Here is an 18,819-nt window from a genome sequence, read left to right on the forward strand (position 1 = left end):
TTAGTAAATCTCAGGTTCAGAATGAAGCCTCTGTACGCTCATAGTTGCAATGCCAGATGGTGTTCGGAAATTAATCCTGAACTGATTACGACATTGGAATATTGACATCCCTGGGATTCCGTATAAATCAATCATGATTCAAATTATATACCGGACACTTTAATTGTTCCGAAAAAGATAAGGGTTTTACTCCATGATAAATCCAAACAGAAATAAAAGTGAAACATTTACGACGCTTTATTTGTTCTTCAAGAACCTGTCAAACTACATTGTACAATGTGGGCTCATAATTCTGCTGTACAATGACAAAACACGTTTTTTTAAATGGCAAGGGATCTTGTACCTCTCGTATCTTTAGATTAAAATGACCTCCAACTTGTCAAAATTTGAATCTCTGAGTTAGTTATGGATAGGCGGGTATGCTATTTCTATTGCGCATGAATATGGCGTTCCTTAATTCTTTGTTTCAGACGGCGCCCAGTCATTTTGAAAAACTGCAAAATAATAATAATAATCCAAGAAAAGAATAACACACATCAAATTCAGCGTTATAATTCCATTCTTGTATGGTAAGTATCAAAGTATCAATTTCGGGGATCGGCAGATAAAGATCATACAGGCTTTTTCATATATTTTTCATGTTGGTGAGGGATTTTAACATATATGTTTTCTTTCATTCTTAATTCCTTTCAATTTTATTATACAAGTCTTATTTACATCTCTTGACACGGACTATATTAATTTGTATATTGGTAATTGGCCGACGTTTTGTGTTTTTATTGAGCACTGAATATGTAAGCTACTTCTAGGCGTCAAATACGATGATTTAATTCCATAATTATGGTAAAATTTCGAAACATGTAAATCTCAGCTCATGTTGTTGAGCTAAAAAGTAAATATGGCTTGTGTGAAAGCAGAATAAAGTATTCCAAATGAAATCAATATACACATCTCAAGCACAGATTCATCGTCAGAATAAGGAGTAGAAAATTAGAATTATAATAGAAAATCCAGAAACATTTTTGAAATCACGGAAACATTATAAATTCCCTATAATTAAGAACAACTATTACCAATGTTAAATGTTAAAAAACATAGATGCTGACCCAGAAAATGGAGAAGCATCTTATAAAGACGAGGAATTCATATCATATAATTAAATATCACATTATCAAACGATAGCACATCAGATTGATGTTATAAAGTAACGAACAATCACACTCATAATGAAATATGAAAAACAAAACCCATCATAATGGTTACGAGTAATGGTCCATAATGGGCTGATAATATAAGCCAATGTGGCAACAATAATATCAGTCTTTCGTTCAGCGATTAATCATTAGATAAACACAAATAATCTGGTCCAGGTGAAAGAAAAACTGATGAAAAACCACACCCGTTTGTTAAGTGTCGACAGCAAACTGTAGACGCATATGTGGGACATATCATTATCTACTTAAATGAAATCAACGTTGGAGCTGATGGGGATGACGATGATGATGATGAACCTTGTCACATCACACTTGAATAAAAACTTTTTATAACGGAACACTTCGAGTCGTTTTCTTTTTTAAAATGAGTTTTTTTAAAATATATCAACTTAAGAGAGTTATTACTAGGGGCAATTGGAGACTATGTGAGAGAGAGAGAGAGAGAGAGAGAGAGAAAGCGAAAGAAAGAAAGAAAGAAATAGATAGATAAATATAGATAGATGGATAGATAGATAGATAGATAGATAGATAGATAGATAGATAGATAGATAGAGAGAGAGAGAGAGAGAGAGAGAGAGAGAGAGAGAGAGAGAGAGAAGGAGAGGGGGGGGGGGGTTGTAAAGACATGGTGAAAAAAGATGGAGGAGGAGAAATAAAAGGAGTAGAAGAGGATGTGGATGATGAATAAAAAGAGGAAGAGGGTGATAGAGTATGATGATGATGATGATGATGATTATGATGATGGACGAGGAGGAGAAGCAGGAGAACATAGGGTGTTGAAGGAAAAGATTGTTAGATTTAGGAAGAAGATTATGGAGAAAAAAAAACAGAGAGAGAGAGAGAGAGAGAGAGAGAGAGAGAGAGAGAGAGAGAGAGAGAGAGAGAGAGAGAGAGAGAGAGAGAGAGAAACCAAGATCAGCAATAAGCAAATAAAACACCGTATTGCACTTGAGACCCCTCAGATCTGAAAGTAAACTATAGGGATTGGCGTCAAACTATGAAGTGTGGGTGGATACTGCGGTTGCAGTGCCGCTTGCAAGGCCGCCTTCTCAGATATCGTCACTTTCTCTGTTATAATATCCTGAAACTATAGAAGACATAACGAGAAAAATGGCTTGACCCACGTTCGGTGTGGTGGGCGTTTGCAGAATACCTTGTCTAACTTCCGTTTTCTCGGCTTAAAGTTACGCCGCACGGAGAATATTTTCAAGTCATTGTTTGGACGTCAGTACCTAAGTTGTACTACGCGCCTCTCCAAAGACGATATACGGAACACAGGGTTGCAGTGCGGTCAAAAAAAAATTGAAAGAGACCACCGTTTTGTTTCAGATGTTGTTGCTGTTTCTGTTGTCGACATTCTTTTTTTTTTTACCACACGCGTATTTCCGGGTTCCCTTGTTTGCTTTTGTGGGAGGCGGTAATCCCTGGTATGACACTGACATCCGCAATAGAAAAAGACACTTTCATCCCTATGAAATCTTGAGTTCATCATGCTTCCTCTCACCCCATCCCCCAGTCTCTCTCTCTCTCTCTCTCTCTCTCTCTCTCTCTCTCTCTCTCTAAATCACACACACACACACACACACACACACAATCTCTCTCATATTTTCTCTCAGTTACTCACATACGCAAATGCACGCAAACACACACAAACACACACTCACATACACACACGCTTTCATTCTCTCTCTCTCTCTCTCTCTCTCTCTCTCTCTCTTTCTTTCTTTCTCTATTCTCGCTCTTTGGTTACCTAACCTATCGATCTATCCATCTATCCGTTTGTCTATTAATCTATCCAACTATCAATCTATCTATATATGTCAGAAATATGACAATGACTCTAATATATTTAGATGTTCTGTTCGTTAATATTTTACTCAGTAAGCATTTTATTTCAATACTTCTTTTACAATAATATATATATATATATATATATATATATATATATATATATATATATATATATATATATATATATATATATATATATATATTTACGATATATATATTTGGTAAATTTGATTTTTTGTAACACTAAGAATCCGAGACCACTGGACCAATTAATCAGCACCGAATTTTGTATGGTTTTCACATAATTGATGGTTTGCGTGTATTATAAGATTGATTAGATTTTTAATTTTAGCGAAACATCAAATTAGTTTCGTCAAATCCCAACAAAAAAAGGCGCCATCATTTAAAGCAAGTGAGCTGTGTGTCAATCTTCCGGCTAGAAAGTATGACAATGCGGTGGGAGTACTTGCATTGAATCGAAGTCAGCTAGTTTTTTTTTTTGTATCAAACATTTTCCACTCTTAGTATTGGGAAAGAATAAGTGAGCGAACTATGTAAGATTTTAAAGGTAGAAAATATCTCTCCGTGTCCAAATAAATATAAGGCTCCGTGGACTTCTCGTACGACGTCGAAAAATTTATAGTCTATTACCATAATATAAATTAAGATAACATTCTATTCAATTATTTTTATTATTACTATTATTATTATTATTATTATTATTATTATTATTATTATTATTATTATTATTATTATTATTATTATTATATTATTATTATTATATTATTATTATTATTATTATTATTATTATTATTATTATTATTATTATTATTATTATTATTATTATTATTATTATATTATTATTATTATCATTATTATTATTAATTATTATTATTATTATTATATTATTATTATTATTATTATTATTATTATTATTATTATTATTATTATTATTATTATTATTATATTATTTATCATTATTATTATTATTATTATTATTATTATTATTATTATTATTATTATTATTATTATTATATTATTATTATTATTATTACTATTATTATTATTATTATTATTATTATTATTACCATTATTATTATTATTATTAATATTATTATTTACAAATTTGCTCATGTGGGCAGCCTGAGTGATGAAGGTCGCCGATTCCGTGGATCCGCCTATTTTCATTCGAACTGTTCACTGTTCAGGGAATAGGATCTACTACATTACGTTATTACTTCCGAAGTGTTTACTCGCAGTAGTACTACGAATAGTGATTTCACGGTGGAATCACTATTCGCAGGAGTAGATGCGCTCTCCCGTCTCTGAAAATAAATCTTTGTCCACTCACTGAACACAACACTGTATTTTCTGTTCAAAATGGCGTGTTGTCGAATGGCTTGAAGTTGAATGAGAATGTGATAGTTTGAGAAGGAAAGAAAAGGAGGGATGAGTGAAACATTTTATGTGACTTAGAATTTAAATTTTGAACGTTTCAACTTTTCCTTTAAGTCTGAAACTTATTGACAAGATCGTGTTTTGCTTTGTTTTTGTTACCCCAATCCAATCCATGAAAATTTCCCAGTCCCCACCTCTCCGACTTGTTCATTCGTTCACATCTTGAAATCAATCAGCTTATTCTGTCAGATTATTTTAATGAGAACAGTTCCATTCCCGTTTATTGTATTATTTACAGTACGTTAAATATATTTTATAAAGTTCCAGGAATCTCTCTCTCTCTCTAACACACACACACACACACACACACACACACACCCACACACACACCACACTCGCATTTGCTCATGACTCCTAATCAGTGCTCCTGCAAATAAGAGAAGTTATCATCATCATTACTACCACTACCACATCTATCACATCGTTATCAAAACTACAGCAATCGCCACCACATTACACCATCATCACCCTTATAGTCATCATCACTACCACTATTACATCACCACCACCACCACCACTACAATCACAACCACCACATCAACACCACCATCACTACACAACAACAGACACATCGTCGTCAACGAAACGCAAAATAATAATAGTAAGAGGCTCGATAGTAATAATAAAAAAACAATTAATAATAATAATAATAATAATAATAATAATAATAATAATAATAATAATAAATAATAATAATAATGATAATAATAATAATGATAATAATAATAATAATAATAATAATAATAATAATAATAAAAATAATAATAATAATAATAATAATAATAATAATAATAATAATAATAATGTAGTGTATTTATATTTTGCGCCCAATCCTCTATACAACAAAGTTCTTGGCTCGGAGGCTACTACTGCAAATATAGAAAGAACCCGCATTTGCATTATTACTGCAAATAACTGAAATGAATATCTACTTTTTCAGTACTGCTGCGAATAACGATTGGTACCCTATTGAGTAACAGGAGGTAAATACATACGCATATAATTTAATTATCTAGTTTATATTTGCGACCTAATCTTGACACTTTGTTGATTCTATTCGTTGGTTCACATCCATTTATTTTCTTGAAAATTGACAGGGAGAGAACATAACAGTAAATTGAAGAAAATGATTTAAAGAAAAAATAAAATAAAACAAACAAAAACAACTGATAAACCTTGCTCGTTGTTAACTACTCTTACACATACCTTTATTTTTGAGATATCTGGAGAAAAGTGCATGAAATGACTTTTGAATTCGTTTGCTTTTCCAAACGACCATCGAGATTGACGTCTATATCGCCTGGATCTCTTGGATGTGAAAGGAGGAAATGAACAACTCCGTTGATATCTTGTGTAAAAACGTTTCGTTGGTGATGGCGAGTCGTGATCGTCTGAATTTATCGACCCTTCTGTATTTGAAGATAATGCCATGGTGTTTATCGCTCTTCTAAAATATTTAGTGAAGAATTGGCCACTCGGAATGAAACAACATTAATAATAATCTATCAACTGAAATCAATGAAACAAACTTTTATGATCTGACACCTTCCAAAAGAAGACATTTGTGTTGTTGCTAGAACCAGCTTTTTAGAAATCAGAAGAGCTCTTACTGAAATGATTAATTTCTAGCCTGCAAATATTTAAATAAATCGTCAACTATCTTTCCGCTCAATTTACACCGCTATCAAAATTTAAAACCAAATATCACATATCTATTATGTTTGGATTTTAAAAAAAAGTTTTTGTTGAGCTTTTTACTTCAAGAATAAATTTGAAATGAACACGGTTTTTAAGAAATCAGAAAAAAAATGCCATATTTCCGAAATGACATTGACACTCGTTGATTGTCCCTTCCATTTAATTAAGAAGCAAATCAGAATTGGAACACCTTTTATGACACGTCATCGGACAGGTTCTGTGTTCATCGTTATAAAATCAGTAAAGAAAGTACCAGAACATTTTCATGTTTGTTAAAAGATGACGTCTGTTTCATTTTTCACGGCATAAAGGTTGTCTAGTCCTTAGCATTATAGAAAAGACATTGTAATCAATTTGTCAAGGTTGAATATGATGCCATTGATAAGGCACGTAAACTATCCACCTCAATATGATGGCCATGTTTAAATCTGTACAACTTTTTATTTTGGAGTCCTTTGAAGCCATAAGGTCAATTGAGCTGGAATTTATCCCGGTTTATATAACGCTAAACGGAAAATGGCAATTGCTTGATATACTTTGGATAGGACGCTAGTCTATCGCGAAGTACTTTCCGCCACGATCATTGCTGGGTGGACAGGGACGTGAAGGGGGTCGGGAAAAAAATCACGGTGTCGATCACTGCTCCTTTGCCTGTGAAGCGAGTGCTCGACCAACAAAGCTTTCGGGACTACTGTGTCACATAACATTGATTCACCTTCAATTTTCTAAATTTTTATTTAGTTATACAAACATTAGAACGGAGTTCACCTCACTCTAGTATATATTTCGATAGGCTTAGAAAAACTTTACGATCTAATATTAGATTATCATTCCTGTAATAACATTCTCTTTGAATTCATTTCAAATTATTGGATACTTTTCTTTCAACCTTGTCACTTAGGCCACTTCGCCACTTATTATAAAAGCTGATTGATTTAATATCCATTACTCATTTCTTTCGTATTCTTACGCCTTGAAGGCCGTAATATCGTTTTCCTTCGTATTACTTATATTTATGAGATTTATATCTTACTGTGTGGGGCGCTTCATTATTATTTTTTTTATTTTTGCCATCAAGATGAGGAGCTTCTTTTGCCATCAAACTACCTTACGGTCAAGAATTTTTCAAACCTGGGCCTGTCGGAAACACCTGTAACTACTCTCAGTTTGGAAGTGTCATGGATCCGAACACAAATCATTTTCAAAATCTCATCACGATCACAAAAGTTATGTAACCATATTTATTCATTTGTAGCTGTGATCACTATTCATTGATAAGAAAACTCATTTCATTCTTTTATTCATATCATCTTAAACTACTCGTCATTTGTTTTTGTTTTTTAAGTAACTATAGGAAATTCTGTGGGGCCTTATTTGTCACATATATATTTTATAAATGTAGTCGAGTTAGCTCTTGCGAGCTCATCAGACCATGACAGTCTGTATTTATTTTTTAATATAGAAAGGAATTGAAACAGCACATGATAGTGGAAATTATAAAACGTCAGTTTCTTAAGCATTGAGTTTATTTTGTTTTCATATTTTGTTTGTTTGTTTTTTATGTTAAAAAAGATATCATTTCATTTTCTCAACAGGTAGATTTATTGTCATCGTTCTCTATCCACGTTTTGAATACATGAAACATTTACAAAATGAATGTATTTGTTATATATACAAAGCCGGCAATCTTGGTGCATTATTCCTGTTGAGCGAACAATCTGATTTTAAAGTATGTGAATGAATAATGATTAAAGTAAAAGCATTTATTTCTGGCTAAATAAACTTATATCTTAATTCAAATCAGACTTTTGGAAGAAGAACTTAAAAAGTGTTTTGTGTTAGATTTTGACTTTTTATATAATTTATCAAAGCCAACGTGTACTTATGTGCATTTATATCAATACTTATTGTATTCGACCTATTCAATTGAATGGTGCTATAGTGCAGCAACTTGATATTTTATATAAAATACAAAACAACCCCCCCCCAAAACAAAACAAAAAACAACAACAAAAGAAACAAACAAAAAACAAAAACAAACCCCAAATCCCCCCCCCCCCCCCCAAAAAAAAAAAAAAACCAACAACAAAAAAACCAAAAACCAAAAACCAAAAAAAAAAAAAAAAACCCCAAAAAACCCAAAAAGATAAACAAACAAACGTACAAAAACAAAAACAACAAACAAAAAAAACAAAAAAAACCCCAAAATATAAGAAAAAAACCCCCTAGAATAACCAACCCCCCAAAAAACAACAACAAAAAACAGAAAAAAACCCCAATACAAATAAAACAAAACAACAACAAATATACCCTCTTATATTATATATAATTATGAAAAAGGGAATTTCTTTTATCCATTTCAACATTACTTTATCACAAACCCAATAAACTCAAATGCATCTGGCAATTTACGGCTGGGCGGCTCTTTGCTTATACAATTGCAGCACACCGTGGTATTCCATGTCAATAAATAAAAAAACGTATTCGCAATTGACCTATTTGCTCCACCAGTAACCTTCCGGCGAAAAAAAATCAATATTCTACCACCTTATCCTAAATAGTAACGTGTAATGATATCAAATTTTCAATAATTATAAATTAAGATAATCCAGCGTTGATTGAAAAAATAAATAAGCATCATTTAATTATTTTTGTAAATGTCTTGTATTCAGAAATAACGAAATCTAATGATTTATTACACTCTTGCGTTTTAGAATTCGAACTTTGTTCCCAACGCGCACACTCAAGCTCATCCGCCGTTTGGGAACACGTCCAGAATTCCTAAAAGAGTTTAAGAATCGTATAATGTTTTTTTTTTTTAAAAGGAAAAGAGAATAAAAAAAAAAAAAAAAAAAAAGCACAAATAGACTACATCAACAACACAGAAACACGTATTCCGTGAGGAAATAGTATTCACTTCAAAGTGATATTATTTGCATGTCTAATAATCGAACGCAATTATGGGCCTGAATTAACATTGGTATAATGGACAATAGAGCAGTAAAGTTAGGTGCCCCAAACGTAAACAATAACAAGTTGCTAGTGATTTCCGTTAGGGACCGGAATAATTTACGCACAATATAGGTCTCCCAATTTTGTAGTTTGAGTTGTAGGCAATACACTTTCAGTATTGAAAATATGTTTACATAAAATCTAACAGTTGCAGAAATAATAATATAAGGCTAAATTATTATGAAAATCAGGCTCCGAATAATTCTCGTTTTGTTCACACCAGCGCAATAATTTGCTCTGGTCTAAAAATAGATAGACTGTAACTTTTGATAAATTTGAGAAAATTTTACCTTTTGTTCCATAAAATATCCATATCTAGACATTATTTGATGCATGATCGAGTATTTATGAATATGTGTTTCTTTTGCCACCTAACAGCCAAATTTTAAAGGTTATTTTTTTCTATTATTTACATTGGAACGTGAGCTGTCAAGACAGGAACATGTGGTTTGCCACGTGCTTCTCGACCTTTGTTTACGTTTGGGGCACCTAACTTTACTGCTCTATATTGTGCGTTGTATGAGAATATTTCCATTACAACAACGAGACCATAACAATTTGGTCATCAGACTTGCAGATAAGTACTCATCGACTTCATGCGATACATTGCAATGAAATGTTACAACAGCATGGATTACCATTGGACTAATCTATTTATACACAAAAACAATAGGATTCAATAGTCTGATGTCACGCCCGCCCAGCAACGAGCAGCTTGGTTCTAAACAAAGAAAATCGATACTTTTTATTCTTCATGCTGGCTATAACTTTTTTACATGACATGTGCTAATCAGAATGTAAAAACGTCAAAACATGATCAGATTTATAATGCTTTTCTCATCTGGATACACGTTTATGGTCATCGGAGAAGTATTTCATGAGAGCGTCTGCCATTGTTCCGATAGTTTAGAACCAGTTACTTAGTTACTATGCGTCATTCCGAGGAAAGTGACGTCACGATTGTTGAAGCCTATTAACACAGGAGTGTGACTAATTCAGTATCCTGACCATAACAATATAGAGTATAGAGGGCATTGATCCTGACCCATTGCATGGCTTGCTATAATATGACTGAGAGCTGCCTGTTGTTATGGAATGATGTAATAAGCAAACACATGACATATTTTGCAGCGCTATCCAACATAACTTTAGATACACCAGTGGCTTGAATTTTGCTCAGTTTAGATTTCTTTCTTAATTTTTAAATTTATGTCTTTCTATTTTCGTTACAAAAACTTTACCACGGTAGATGGTGGGTTTCATGTCAGAAGAGGCATGGCGATAACCGAGACTAAAATGATAATATCGAGAAAAGAAAGTTGAGACCTCAGTGCATATTTATTAATGTCAAGTCGGTAAACCTAGCATTTGATTATTCATGGTCTGCATGATCTTTGGTCTTCAAAGTCTGTTATAGGGAATGAGATTTCAAAACAGATTTAAGAGTAGCGCCCCTTTGTTGGAAGTCGCGTCTTGACAACCGACAGACGCTATCGCCATTACTAGTACCAATTATTAGCGGGAAGTTCAGTAAGTTTAGGAAGGGTTGTCTCATCGTATTGTATTATTTTCATCTTTTATTTTTAATTTGTAGTCTACATCATATTTTGTTAACATTTCATAATGGAGAAAACTAAAGAAAAGATCTACGTTGATTATGATATGCATTTTTGTACAGAAATATGAATAATAAATTTTATATTTGCAGCGCTTGGCTTGTAGTTGGTTTGTTTACAAATAACTTCTCCGCCGGCTCCGCCGGTGATGTCCAATCAAGGGACGCTACTCTTCCGCTAATCTCATTCCCTACAGAGAATTTAATGAAACGCAATCAGCCAACTAAAGTTAGAAGTTGCGAAAACCCGTGGCAAATTGAAGTTAGCTTACAAATAAACATATGAGGAAGATGATGTTTACCGACTTGGCATAGCCTGTTCTAGACAAGTGTAGCCTGCTGTCAAAACTCTTGCCACCCTCTTAGTTTCCTGTCTCTGTATTTCAGTCTCGGAAATACGCTTTTTCTTTGACATACGTTGTCGCACAAAAGCACTTTGTTGCCTATAAGACGGCCTATAGCTACCATTACTTTGATGTTTTAAGAGCAAGATATTTTAAAAGTAACTTTTAAAAACAATCATGCTCAATTCACTTCACAATGCTCGAGTCATTTTCCCAGCAAGTCATACGAAACCAAATGCCATTTCCAGAAGTACGAGGCACATTCACATTCGAGTGAAGTATCAAGCTTTATATTATGGAGATAGAGATAAAGGGAGTAAATCTGACTCATGCTATATTATGCTACACGAATTTTAAACAAAAACTCATTCACTCATCCTGCATTGAGGGATTCAACTGTTTTAGATTTCATAGACAAAATTTAGCAACTCCATTATTTCCTAATTTTAATTATTACTAGCAAAACAATTTCCAATTGTTCTGTAATCCATAAATCTTTATTATGTAATTTAGCAAAATGGTAATGTATTCACATTTTGAATACGACAATATACTTTAAGGTGGTATGATCAGGGATTCATTCTAAATAAATTCTCAATTTTCATTTATGGTACAAATTTTCAACTAATAGACGACAATTAGGGGGCTGGCACTGGTGTGAGATAAACGTTTGAAAAAGCTTGAACAAAACAGAGCCAGACAAAGCAAAAACAAGGTCTGAGGTTCGATCCCAATCGAGGCCGGCTGAACGTATACTTATAGGTAGGTATTTTTTGGTCTGATTTGTCTGCCACACATCTTTTCAGATTTCCAACAAAGAGACGGTGAACATTTTGTGGCGTTTCACAATATCGCACTTCTATTGAATAAGGATTATTATGTTCTTGATTTCCTTTTTACCAAATATTTACTCTACCACACAGACATCTTGATATAAAGATGGGTCGGTAAAAAAGTATATCCGGTGCATCTCTCGTTTATTTTTGACTTACAATTTCAATGCATTCTGCTTGACTGATTGTAGACCATGTTAGAAACATTTGGACAAGACATTTGTTTTATTCCTGAAAATACAACCTGTTCAGAGGCTTATCTGGAAAAAAGCACGCATGGCATAAGACGTTTGAGGACTGCTAAAGCTTTCCTTGTCTTTATCATATTCATATTATGCATTATAAACAATGGAACGTGTATTTACGTATTCAATAGAAAGCAGTTTAGAGGTAAACTTATAACTCGACTATTTAGAGTTGTCTACATCGGAAACATCGTATATATAGCAGTTTTTACAACTTACGTTTTTCTTTTTTACTCGTATCCTTTTGAAATGGGCTTTTTTATCACAACAATGTCGTGTCGGCTTCTATGGTTTTTAATGCGTTCTGGAGTCGCTTTCATTAATTGGATGCTTGCCATAGTTGCTGTTCTTCGAATGAACATGATTGTTTTCCCACTTAAGCTGATGGAATTCCGAAGCAAGCAAAAAAATGTTTGGATTTTATTGTTTGTAGCATTTGGTATCAGTCTTTTAAGTAACATACGCAGTGCTTTTGAGCCAAATTTAACTTACTGCCGATTCCTAGGAAGAACTGTTTGCGTTATAAATGACTTTGATTGGCTCTATTTCACATTTGATTATTTTCTGGCACTATTTGTATGTGTTGCCTGCTCTCTAATAATTTTTCGCAAAACGTCGGAATTAAAAAAAATAAGAAGCGCACAATCAACAAGTAAATTATATTCTCCTTTAAGTCAAATGGTTCTTTCTTCATCTTTCCTCTTCTTTCTAAGCTCAATATCATACAGTTTGTATTACCTGTACTACAAGACTGAAAGTGATCTCCACTGCGATGAAAAATACAGCTTGAGATTCGTTATAAACGCCGTGGCGACTTTTTTACTACTATGTAACAACAGTTTCGATGCAACAATATACATTATCGTCAGTTCTTCGTATAGACAAATAGCCTTCAGGGGATACAGGAATTGTTGGGCGTGTATTACCCGACGACCCAAGCGGGTCACAACAAAACCATCACAAGCTATTGAAAAAAGTGAAATAGGCGGACCTCAACAAATCTTACATGGACATGAGGACTTTGAAGATGAAATGAATAAGTTTCAATTTACTGTTACGCCCGAGTTTTCAACAGAAGCAGATGATGAAGAAGCAATGATTAGAGAATCTAGACACAAAACACAAATTTGGTTCTCACGTGCCACTCGTCAGTTACTCCGTGTGAAACGCGCAGAAGAAAGGCGATTACGAACCCTCGATTCAGACATGCTACAAGATGAACTAGAGCAAAATCAAGAACAGCAACAAGAAAAAGAACAAGAGCAGGAAGTATAATTATAAAGGACAGGTTTTATTTGAAAATTGCCCTATTGAAATGAATATACGCAGTAAAAATGGTGGCCCTATTACCATGTTCTTCCTGCTTAGCTGGAGCTTGTTTCAAATGTGAAATCGAAGATTCTTGAAGTCATTCACATGAAAAATAGCATGAAGTATTATGATAATATTATTGTGCATAAGCTAAACCAGTAAAGTACATTGAAATGTTTGCTTCCCGTGCTCATTCTTAACCTATTTATGTCACAAGCTTGAAGCACTGAGAAAGCTTGACGGGATCCGTGATTTCAATAATATGTTAAAAAACCAAAATCCTCAGAGTAGTGACAAAAACAATCGTATAATATGTTTGGCAGTAAGTTGCTTTGTGTAAGTCACTTGAAGCAATCTTGAATTACGAAAGCGACCCATCGTGTCCTCGTGAAGAAATGACCCTGCTCGTAGCCTTAATGGAATGTACGGGAATATACTTCACTCGATAACTACGGAAAATTTGCAAAAAAGAATGCCCAAAGCACAGTCTGCACCATCTATTCTTAAGACCATAACATTCACTTCTAGTCTAGCAGCAATCATCATATTGTGACTTCACAAATTATTTTTTTTTTATTAACCAGGTTGTCACATTGCAAGGTCCATTAACTTTTTATGCAAATCAGGTAATATCTAACTTGATCTGTATCAGGACTGATCACAATTTGGTCAAATGATTAAAGTAATCACATTACTATTTCTCAACATGATGAATATTCACCAGATTTGTTGCACATACTACCAGGTTAGACTTTGGCGTGGAAGAGTGACAATCAACTGACCACCGACAATTGAAGTGTCACGTGAGACGATGACTTTATGGTTGATTGTGTGAACTTTGAGATTAAATAAACATGAGCATTTACAGAGAATATTTATGCGGATTCATCTCTCTCAATGCATTCAATAATGCTTCAGTTAATCCCAAAGTAGGCCATACATAACCAAAATTCCCTTTCATTCAGAACAAGTCGCCTAAAAGGCGTTGATTTTGTATCTGCAATCTTACAGTACCGAGATCATCCATAGCCAGATTAGTTTTCACAACTTGTGTAGAGAACGCATGTAAATCGTCTTATCCAAGGAAACAACTTTGTGGCTAAACCATAAAAATCTGTCGGGTCACCAAACTATCTCAAAATTGCTCGACTTTCTTACAAAGTGAGTGAGATACCCCAGAGCGGTTTTTACATGCGCCCAAAAAATTTTGCCAGTTGGGAATAGATAATATTTTATAAAAATGGTGGAATACTGGAACATGTTTTGATTGTGATAACCTCAGTAGTGAAATTAAACGGAAAGAGGTCACCAATGCATCAACCGATAGTAAGAAGGGATAAACAAAACGTTGAAAATTAAATGTATAAACATCATTGACATCAAACGTGTTGTAGTATGTATTACACTGTGTTCAGTACATTTTGGCACTGTCCAAAAAGTTCGAACACTGAACATGCACTTAGGTTGAACGACGTTTGGAAATGACTGGCGTGCAATGAAGCAGGCACTTTTGATAATTTTTTTTTTGACCACTGAATACATTTCTGCGAATTAGAAAATCATTTTAAGATCACACTTTTTGTGGTCGCCGTTATCATGACCACCATCGCCACCATCACCAACACCACCATTGCCACCACCACCATCCCCCTCCTCATTATCATCTTCATCGACATCATAATCATCATCATCATCGTCGTCGTTGTCGCAACCAGTTAGGCTTTTGAAATTTGGCATGAGGCTTTGGCCATAGTTTTTGTTGTTGTTGTTGCTGCTGCTGTTGTGTGATGACAATTGTTGTAATAGCAACAATCATTGCAATGAGATCAAAACACTGTTATGTACTTTTAATATACTCGACTCTCTTCCATTTATAAATGGGGACAGATATATACATTCACCAAAGTAATTGGACCAGGCACTGATAGTAATTATAACAAGACATGTAAAGAGTTGAGTGGTACCAGAAGACAACAGGTACCTTCCGCCTGGTTAAGTGAAAGAGCCTCTGCAATCGATGCCAATTGTTGTCATATTTGCGGCTATGTGGTCTTGTGGTATGACACTCGCTTTCGGATCGGAAGGTCCTGGGTTCGAGCCTCGCTCGGCACATAGTTGAGTCCTTGGAAAAGGCTCTTTACTCACATTCTCTCACCGTACTCATGTGTAAAATGAGTACCTGGCCGTTAACAGGGTTGTCTCAATCCGAAAAAATAATATCGCCTAACAGGCGTCATGTCTTGTCCTTAATGTTAAACGTTGCTGTTGGACAGGGACCCCTTGTAAAGCGCTTTGAGCACATTTAGTGGATATTGCACTATATAAAAGCTCAATTAAAAAAAAAAAGACTCAATCTGGCACTTCTCTGTTCTTCTTATCTCTTTTTTTAGGACAAAGCTATGGCAGTGGCAGTAGGATCTATTGAAAAGCTTTCTACGTACATGATTTTTTTTCCATAATAACATTGTTGTACTAGAGCGCTCAATATGATATTCTTGTTTTTCTATGGGGCGGTTGAATTTATGTGATCCATTCACGAAAATTATTATTGTTATTGTTATTATTATGCATATAATTCCACAAATAGAAGATTAATAATTTTGATATTCATTTACTTCACATGCAACAATTATTATCAAACTAAGGCATTATTTTTCGTTCGCCTTAAAGCTTTCTTCAACTTCTGTGGCAATCCCCTTTTTAAAAGATTATTAAAGACAGTATCTTTGAGTAATCGGCGATTTCAGAATAGTTTCATTCAGATTATAAGTGATTTCTGTGATAATTTTGACTTCGTGTTGTCTTTTTATTATTCTCGTTTGACCAGTGAGCTGTTCTCCACTAATAATTGCTCAATAACCATTATTTGCGCTTTGACCATAGAATTAAACGAATGAGAATACATACGAAGCCTAAAAAGTGTCCACCAATGAAAGCATTCAGCGCCATTTTATTGTTGGCTGAGAATGTAGTCATTACCATTCATTCGGTCTCTATGTCAACATAACGACACAAGAAAAACAACAAACAATATCAAAATCCACAATAAAATGTTTCAGAACTGTTACGTATATTTATGGCACAATGAAGCTGTCAAAAAATGAAGTTAATGAATGTGTGTAATCATGTATTATAATAACCTGTAATGTGTTTTCCAACCACCACATCATCTACTACTACAACCACCACCACAATATCATCACTAACACTACTACTACAACCACCAGCCCCACATCATTATCACTACCACTACTACTACACCACCACCAGCACATCACCATCACTACCACTACTACTACAATCACCACAACCACATCGTCATCACTACCACTACTACTGCAACCACCACCACCATATCATCATCATTACCACTACTACCACAACCACCACCACCACTACTACTACAACCACCACCACATCATCACTACCTCAACTACTACAACCACCACCACAAAAGCATCACTACCACTACTACCACAACCACCAGCACCACATCATTATCACTACCACTACTGCATCACCACCAGCACATAATCATCACTACCACTACTACTACAACCACCACAACCACATCGTCATCACCACCACTACTACTACAACCACCACCATATCATTACCATTACCACTACTACTACAACCACCACTACCACCATATCATTACCATTACCACTACTACTACAACCACCATAACCACATCGTCATCACTACCACTACTACTGCAACCACCACTACCACCATATCATCACCATTACAACTACTACTACAACCACCACAACCACATCATCATCACTACCACTACTACTACAACCACTACCACATCATCATCACTATCACTACTACTACAACTACAACCACCACCACATTATCATCACTACCACTACTACTACTGCAACCACCACCACCATATCATCATCATTGAATTTTTTTTTTTTTAAATTGAGCTTTATATAGTGCAATATCTACTCAATTTGCTCAAAGCGCTTTACAAGGGGTCCCTGGTCAACCTTTAACATGTAAGACGGGACATGACGCCTGTTAGGCGATATTACAATTTTTCGGACAAAGACAACTCTGTTAACGGCCAGGTACTCATTTTACACCTGAGTACGGTGAGAGAATGTGAGTAAAGAGCCTTTTCCAAGGACTCAACTATGCGCCGAGCGCGAGGTTCGAACCCAGGACCTTCCGATCCGAAAGCGAGTGTCATACTACTCGACCACATAGCCGCATCATTACCACTACTACTACAAACACCACCACCACATCATCATCACGACCACTACTACTACAACCACCACCACCACCATATCATTACCATTACCACTACTACTACAACTACAACCACCACCAACACCACATCACCTCACTAACACCAGTACTATAATCACTACCATTAGGTTTTGGAGCTTTATTGCATTTGAAATAAGGAAACTTCGGAATTGTATTTGGCATTGTGTTTATATATCATAATATAATTCTAATCAGTTATCTATTTAGAACTAGATACTTATACAATATGTATGCCAAATACCACCCCAATTCCCCTTTCTTGTGTGCGGGAATTCCTCTTTCGGCATTGAAATTGAGTGTGAGAGAGTCATCACTACACACATAAACAACAGAAACAATTTAAAAACTAGACTACGACACGCAACCACTCACACACGAGGCTATACTATTTATCCCTTTCTCTATATAGAACAGGACAAGACAAACAATAGCTTGACTCTCGCTACACTTCGCATTGATGTTTGTCGCCTCACGAGTTCAACTCTCGGTCGACCTGTCAATATTCCTTTTGCCTCGGACGTAATCATTAATAGAATGTTGTGTGGTTTTGACCGTGAAGAAAACCTTAAGAAGTCACATTTATATCATTTTAGAGAGATCGTTTTGAATAATTTTGAGTTAAACGAGCGAGCGGCAACTTGTTTTCATGAACGGCGGATCAGCGCTTGTTTACTATAGTAACGCGATTCCCAGAGCACCGTACGGTTTCCATTGGGTAAATTCCTTGGCTTTGCCTGTTCTATTTAAACTGCCACCAAGGGACAAAATGCAATAACTGAATAATCTCTTTTCAATTTCACTCAGTTATATCCCCTTAATTTAAATTTCACTGACAAGTTGCTATGTTGTATGATTGACGGGGAAAACCAACCAGTAGTTGGTTCAGTTTGCTGCCCCGCCAAAAAATGAGTCTCTGTAGTTCCTGTTATCAGGTTAGGGTTAGGGCGACGTGCAATATTTGCAGGTCTGATAACCCAATTCATTTGGGGCTAATTGTTGTAATGGACA

At 34.8% G+C, this 18,819-nt stretch overlaps 1 protein-coding gene across 1 annotated transcript in view; it reads right to left on the reverse strand.

The window, feature by feature from the left end:
* The window catches only part of LOC144974902 (uncharacterized), a 251,977-nt gene that overhangs the window by 12,966 nt on the left and 220,192 nt on the right, over positions 1-18,819 (reverse strand). The gene's annotated exons all lie outside the window — the stretch shown is intronic.

The sequence above is a fragment of the Berghia stephanieae genome, chromosome 6, assembly GCF_034508935.2.
Source record: "Berghia stephanieae isolate SIO BIC M18660-M18661 chromosome 6, UCSD_Bste_1.3, whole genome shotgun sequence".
In the NCBI taxonomy this organism is placed as follows: domain Eukaryota; kingdom Metazoa; phylum Mollusca; class Gastropoda; order Nudibranchia; family Aeolidiidae; genus Berghia; species Berghia stephanieae.